The sequence below is a fragment of the Myotis lucifugus genome, unplaced genomic scaffold, assembly GCF_000147115.1.
Source record: "Myotis lucifugus unplaced genomic scaffold, Myoluc2.0 scaffold_76, whole genome shotgun sequence".
NCBI classification, from domain to species: Eukaryota; Metazoa; Chordata; class Mammalia; order Chiroptera; family Vespertilionidae; genus Myotis; species Myotis lucifugus.
This window is the reverse complement of record NW_005871124.1, coordinates 3,549,211-3,557,055: the sequence shown is the minus strand read 5'-3', so window position 1 is coordinate 3,557,055 and position 7,845 is coordinate 3,549,211.

The window sequence follows — 7,845 nt, the reverse complement described above, 5'->3', positions numbered from 1 at the left end:
ATTCCTATTGCAGTAACACCCGAGACTGAATTATTAAGTAATCATGCAAAAAAGAGGTCACTGCAGCCACTGTATAAATGTTAGATCAGATTAGGGACCTTGGAAGGGAGAAACCCTAAAACATCAGCTATAATTTCAGCTGGACTTGGGTGCATGGTGTGTTAAAAGAACACCTGCCTGCCCATCCCAGCTATCACTCAGATGAAGCCAGAATCACTATAAGCTAATAGGAAGAAGATCACATCCAACTGAAGTTTCATCTGAAAGCTTGTGTTTTTATGATAAGGCAACTGCTTCTGGATTCTTCTATTTGACAAAAGCATTGTACCAGACATTTCAGGCATCTTGCCTCACAATCATCCTAGCAGATCTTTTGCCCCAGCTATTGAACTGGCAATCAGTTTTGCATAGGTCCTCATAGCTCCTCATCTCAACTGCATCTTTTACTTCTCACTTTATGCCCCAGAATTCCTCTGATACCACTGTATGGAGCACCTGCAGAAACCCTGTTAGCACTCATATATACATAAACTGAAAGTGTGGGAGACTTAGTCCATGGGCAACCCTTGATAAACAAGGGATGGAAGTCAGTAGATAAATACACCCCCCTTCTGTACCATTGGCAGACAATTGTGAACCAAATTCTATACAGCTCCCCAGAAGGTCCACCTGAATCCCAGGGGCCCATGTTGTGTCCCTGCTTCCTTATTTCCCTGTCACAGTCCATATCACCATTCTCTGGAAACACTTCTGTAGATAAACTAACTGCTTGAACACCCTTGTCCAAGACTCTGTTTTTCATGGCAACCCAAGCTAAGGAAAGCACCATATTTATGCAAAACTGAGACAAGGCATTGATTCTCTCCAGATTCATCTGTCTTAGTCTCTCCCTTCCTTGTTCCCAAAATTCCTCTCTAAAACTCCCATGTTCTACACTGGCTTTCCCTGTTTCTCTCTTTTTCTTTTTGTGTATCTTTCTCTTTCTCTTTCACGCACACTCACACATACACTACAGCTGCCTGTATTCTTTTATTAAAATCTGCTATTTTTGTCTCAAAAATGCAGAATACTAAGACTTGGTGATTTCACAGATTGATATCATTTCCTTAATAGTAATAGTTATAATAAATTGATTAACTAGTATACATATGTCAAATTTTAATTGTGCCAGGTAAAGATATTCTACAGATTATCCCACATTTGTCATCATCTTATAAAAGACAGGTCATGTTAATACCAAAAAAGCCAAAAGGATATAATCTCGGTCTAGGACCTAGACTCTAGGTGATGGTCCCTAAATTAGCATAATCTTAGCTTGCTGAATATTTCATTGCAGTGTTCTTTGTCTTTCCATTTTGAGAAAATTTGGTAATACTTGGTCAGCACAGGCATCACCTGTTCCCTCTAGGGTCCTAAGTGCACTCTGCTGTTCTTCTCTCACACTCTTTAGCCCTGGTGCCCCCCCCCGCCCCCGCCCACACTCCTTCGCAGCACTGTCACCCAGCTCTGTTCCCTTCACTATGTGCAAAAGAACCCGCATATGTCTCATTCAATTCTTTCTCCTAACTAGACGTAGCATTTCTGAAATTTCAAATCCAACAAAATAAGTGAAAAATAAAAAGAACAACAACAAAGCTATTTTGTGCTTAATTGTTTCGCGGTTGTTTTTTAAGATGAAAATTCAGGGAAATGATAGAAATATATGTATTGGCATCAGAAGACCAGAGGTGAAGACCAGACAGCCCTGACATTTATCAGTTGTGTGATGTTGGAAAAGCTCCCATCCCTGAGTCATAGTGTCCTTGCCTGCATGTGTGCATGTATGTGTGCGTGTGCGTGTGTGTGTGTGTGTGTGTGTGTGTGTGTGTGTTTATAGAGGAGATGACTTGGGGTTCAAGTCTTCTTGTAAATAGCCAAAGGGTGGGGTTGTGACCTCTGGAATTAGGACTCTGCCCCCCTTGCCTCTCTGACATTGATGGCTTTTGCCCAGGCTCAGTCATGGGGCCACTCTCCCTTATAAATTCTCACCAACTGTGTTGTTCTCAGAGTTGTTATTTGTCCTATAGTGATTGGGTATATATTTACATTATTTTAAAAGTATTCATAGCTTGGTGTTTCTTTTTTAAATTTTTTACATTTATCTTTATTGTTGAAAGTATTACAGATGCTCCCCTTTTTTTCCAATTGACCCCCTCACTCGCCCCTCCCAGGCCTTCATCACTCTATTGTCTGTGTAGATGGCCTATGCATATCTATATATATAAAAGCCTAAGCAACCTGCTAACTGGCCAGTAGCTATGATGCATACTGACCACCAGGGGGCAGATGCTCAACACAGGAGCTGCAGAGCTGTGGTCACCCAGAATCAGAGAGGAGGGAGCCCGATTCTGGATTGTGTCACCTGAGAACCACCCTCTTGCAATCCGGGACCCCTCAGGGGATGTCAGAGAGCCGATTTTGGCCCAATCCCTGCAGGCCAGGCTGAGGAATCCCACCTGCCATAGGGACCCCGGGCCTCTAGTATGAATATAAATTTCCTGGTTAATTCCTTACTGCCTCCAACTCCCATTCCCACTTTCCCTCTGAAATTCATCAGCCTGTTCCTTGCTGGCTTGGTGTTTCTGTGTTGGCTTTGTACACTCTTACTCTGTTTAGCCTGTTTTAAATTATTTTTCTATGAATTAGAACCCCATTTTCTTTCTTATTCTCTGACTCTAAGATTTATCTTTTTTAGAACTCTTCTGAGTATCTATTTTATATGACATTCTATTTTCAAAATTACCTTTATATGTTTTCATTCTTTTCCTTTTTACTTCCCATGCACTAACAAACTCTTGATTTCAGCTACTTACATTTTTTATCATTTTGTTTAATTTAATTTAATAGTTTAATATAATAAATATCCTTTCTAATTTTAAGACTTCTACTGTTACCTTTCCCTATTATTTCTAGCATTCATTGTAACCTACTGTTACAGTTTTTCAGGAAGAAACTGTTTTTCCCATCCACATGCTGATCCCAAGCTAAGATATATTCTTTTTCTTCTACCTTTCAGGCTGGTGGCTTTTGTCCAATGAGCCCTTTCATTGACTCATTCCTTTTAGTGTTTGGGCTTCATTCAGGGGTCTCACTTCCAACATCTCATGAAGCATGAGTCCAAAGCATTGCCTTCTGTCCTATGCTACACACAGCCTGGCCGGTATGGCTCAGTGGTTGTGTTGACCCATGGACCAGGAGGTCACTGGTTCGATTCCCAGTTAGGGCACATGCTTGGGTTTCAGGCTAGATCACCAGTAGGAGGTATGCAGGAGGCAGCCAATTGATGTTTCTCTCTCATTGATGTTTCTATCTCTCTATCCCTCTCCCTTCTTCTCTCTCTAAAAATCAATTTTTTAAAAAGCCAGTTCAAAGGAAAATTATCAAAGTCCCAAGGATAGCTGTAGCTGTAGTTTCAGATGATCACTTGTATTTCCAGCTGACTCTTAAGTTTTGGCTCCTTGTGGGTTTCTCTAACTTTCTTATTAACTTGGCTGCACTTTAAAAAGATGTTTGTTATCTCTTTTATTGAGTTCACATAAGATGAAAGTAACCATTTTGAAAGATACATTTCAATGACATTTAACACATTCACAATGTTGTGCAACCACCACTTTTATCAACTTCAAAAACATTTCATTACCCCAAAGGGAAACCCTGAACATGTTGAGCAGTTAATACACCATTTCTTTCTCCCCCCCAGCTCCTGGCAACCACTACTCACTTTCTGTCTTACTGTTCCAGATATTTCATGTAAATGATATCATATAATATGTGACCTTTTGGGTCTGGCTTCTTTTATTTAACATAATACGGTGCCTGTTATATGTTTATCTAGAGTTTTTAGCTATTTGTATTGGGAAAATTTTCAACATATATATAATGTTGCTGGAAATAGAAGTCCTGTATCTTATTATATAGGACTTAATGTTTTCACGAGTAGGAAATTAAGGGACTTTACTGAAAATTTCTTTTGACTGACATTTATCTGTTGGAGTCCTGAAACTTTCACTCAACGCTTTCCTTTTTTTAAAGCAAGGATAAGAGAGTTTCTTCTAATATTTGGTCAATAATTCCTTATAATGGTGAGCATTCAAAACATAAATTCATTTGATTCATATTTTGAATCCCAGACTAAATTTTACTTAATAAATTATCAGAAAAAGTATTTTTTCTAACTCCACCAATTTCTTAAAACAGGAAAAAGTACATTGTGAATATACTATCTCCTTACTTATCTCTCCCATAGGAATCAAACCTTAATGAGCTTTCAAACAGAAGCTGGAAGCAGCATTTGTTTCTCAAAGCGATGAAATAATGTCTCTAGAAAAGAATATCCAGAGGCAAATATGGGATCTACCTATTTTGGTAGAATGATTTTGAATGTGCAAATTTCCTGATGGTGTTTGGACAGGCAGAACAATATATTTACTAATTGAGGAGAAATGCTTCTCAAGAGGGACTCCAGATTTTCAAGGGTCTGTCTTCTTTTCTTTTACCATGTGACCAGTTCCTTCTGCTCCAATTGTAGGTGCAGAAGCATTTATTAAAAGTAATCATCCTTGTAATTCGCTAGTAAAGATTTGCCTTTGTCAGGTGCACTTATTTCAATGAGTGACCTAGCTGAGGTTGACCCAGGACCCTTGAAATCAGGAGCTTTGAAGTGGATATGTGTGATCTTAATGGATAAAATTCATCATCTGCCTTTTCATTATCCAGTATTCATGTCTGGTAGCACTTTTATTCAACTTAGACACAAGCTTCTCAAATGCATAGGCTTCATTTGCTCAAATTGTCCCTTATTTGTCTCAGTTGGGCAGGAAAAGAATTACATTAGAGACTTCTGAAACATCTAATTCAACTGGTACAGGATACTTTCATCTGGACCAATGGTTCTCAACAGAAGGTGATTTCCCCCCTAGAGAGCATTTGGCAATGTCTGGAGATATTTTTGTTTTGTTTGTCACAAAAAAATGGGGGCAGGCAGAGGTGGTATTACTGGTGGGGTAGAAGTCTGGTGTATTAGCTAGTGTTCTCCAGAGAAACAGTAGGCTGGATATATAGTCATTGGCTCACATGACTATGGAAACTGAGAGGTTCAATAACCTGCCATCTACAAGATGGAGACCCAGAAAAGCCAGGGGTATAATTCAGTCCAAGTCAGAAAACCCAAGAACCAGGGGAGCCAATGGCTTAAATTCGAGTCTGAGGGCTGGAGAAGATGAGATGTGCAAAGCCAAGCAAGCAGGCAAGAAGTAAAAGGGGCAAATTCCTCCTTCCTCCACCTTTTGCTCTATTAGGCCCTCAACAAGTTGGCTGATGCCCACCTACATTGGGGAGGGCAATCTGCTTTAGTAAGTGCACTAATTCAAATGCTAATCTCATAGACACATATATCCAGAAATGATGGGCAGTCATGTTCACACATAAAATTGACCATCACACCAGGAGTGCTGTTAAACATCCTTCAATGCATAGAGCAGCCCCCATAACAAAGACATTTGTTGTCCAAAATGTCAATTGTGCAGAAGTTGAGAAACCCTGGCCAACCTGAAGCAATTCTAAAATTCAATCTTATTCCTTCTTGGTGTCAGATGATTTTGACTTTTTAAAAAAACATTTAAGCCCTAGCTGGTTTGGCTCAGTGGATAGAGCATCAGCCTGTGGACTGAAGAGTCCTGGGTTCGATTCCTGTCAAAGGCATGTACCTTGGTTTCAGGGTCCTCCTCGGCCCAGGCCCTGGTCAGGGCTCATGCACTGATTGATGTATTCATGTCTTTGTTCATTTATTACACATGAGACTTTTCTGAACATCATTACCGCTATGCTAATAGCTGGGGACATAGGAGAAACCTGCAAAGGTAGAGTTCTTTGAATAGCTCATTGTTGGAGGAATTTTGACATATGTTAACACTTCCCTTTACCTGAGCCTCACAATTTAGTATTTGATCATACCCTGCTACTTATTACTCTCAAACTGACTTCTTTGTGTTGATTTCTCCACCTGAACCAGAACAAAATATCTTTGGACTAAGATTGCCAGATAAAGTATAGAACATTTGGTTAAATTTAAAATAAATAATGAATAGTTTTTAGCATGATTATATTGAAAATGTTGCATGAAACACATTGATATTACAAAATATCATTCATTGAAATTCAAATGTAACTGAGCATCCTGTATTTTTATTAGCTAAATCTTGAAATATTGTTTAGGGCAAGGATTCTCTAATATTTTCCCTACATCTCCAAGGACATATGAGAAAGGCCTGGCTGTGAAGTGAGCACTCAAGCACTCAAAAAAGCAGTTGTCTCATTCCTTTGAGGTTGACAGAAAGTTAAAATAGTCTTCCTCCAAAGTTAGGGAAAGTGAACTATTTATTCTAGTTCATAGTCACTTCCTTAGTTAAATCAGCTGTGATCTAAAGAAATGATGGAGCTTAAAATGTAACTTCTGAAATGTTAAAAAGGAAGAGGAGATCATTTAAGCCCTGGGAATTTTTTTCCAGGAGGATACAGTGGGCGAGAGTTTGTCTTTTAGTCCTGTACGATCCAAACCGGAGTGACACAGAGGGAATTTGTATATTGATAATGTAGGGAAACAACTGGTTTTAGTCTCAATTATTTGAATAATTAATCATGGAAATTTAACACCAAAAGTATTTTTTCCACCTAGCACTTTGCTATCAATGGACATAATGCCACTTCTCTAATGAGCATTGTAACTGAAAATACCCAAAGCTGCTCCTGAAATCTCAGCATTGATGAAATGACTTGACTTCAGTGCCAGAAAGGGTAAACAACTGTTGCCAAATAAACCCTTTCTCAGCCCAGCAGGGCAGAATATCCATTTACAACACCAACTACAAGTATCGCTTTTTGGAGGCTGAGCATACAAATAGGCACTATAATTACACAGAATGTCATGACAACCTCACAACACTTGAGCTTTATTATACTTGTATTTCATAGCTGGGAGTCCTGTGTTCTAATCTTGACTGATGAAATGGATGCTGTTGTTTTCAGCAGTTAGGGATATCAGAGATGAGATTACTCCCTGTTCCTATTTAAAAATGTCTGGCTGTTCCATGTCTCATGGTTAGGGCCTGCCTGATACTGAACTTGCTCCTTGTTCCCAAGGCTTTAGATGGATTGCTATAGGGAGGCGACAGCAGAGATATAGACCAAATAACTCCAAAGGTCTATTCCAGCTCTATGGTTCACATTATCAGTCCTCTTAAGGTTGTAAGGTATTAACTTTTCACCTGCCTTTAGGAAACAGAAAGGTGGCTTTTTGTTTGTTTGTTTTTGTTTTTGTGTGTGTTTTTTTCTAGGTAATTCCAGGTGGAGAACAAAGAAACTGAATGATTTACTAAAATAGGAAATAAGAAGGCTGGAAAAACTTTATTTTCTTTAGAATACGCAAATTCTTTATCATCCAATATAGTTGTATAATATTTTTCAAATTAAAACAAATTTATGAACCAATTATTAATTTTCAAACCATTTTAACATAAACTATGCTTAATAAAATGATAGGCAACAGATTTAAAAATCTGTAATTCTGGAAATTTTTTTATAAATGCACACAGGTGGTAAGCATAGCATAATATATTCCTCATGCACCTATTGCCCAGCTTCAACATCTATCTCTATTTTGCCAGTCTTGTTATGACTTGTGGAAATATTCTTAGTCTTGACATCAGTCATTGTAATAAAAATCACCTTGGACAGTGTGTTTAGCACTTTTGTTTCAGTTGCAGTTTACTTTTCTTCAGCATGCTCTATAACATGTCTAGGTATGACCTC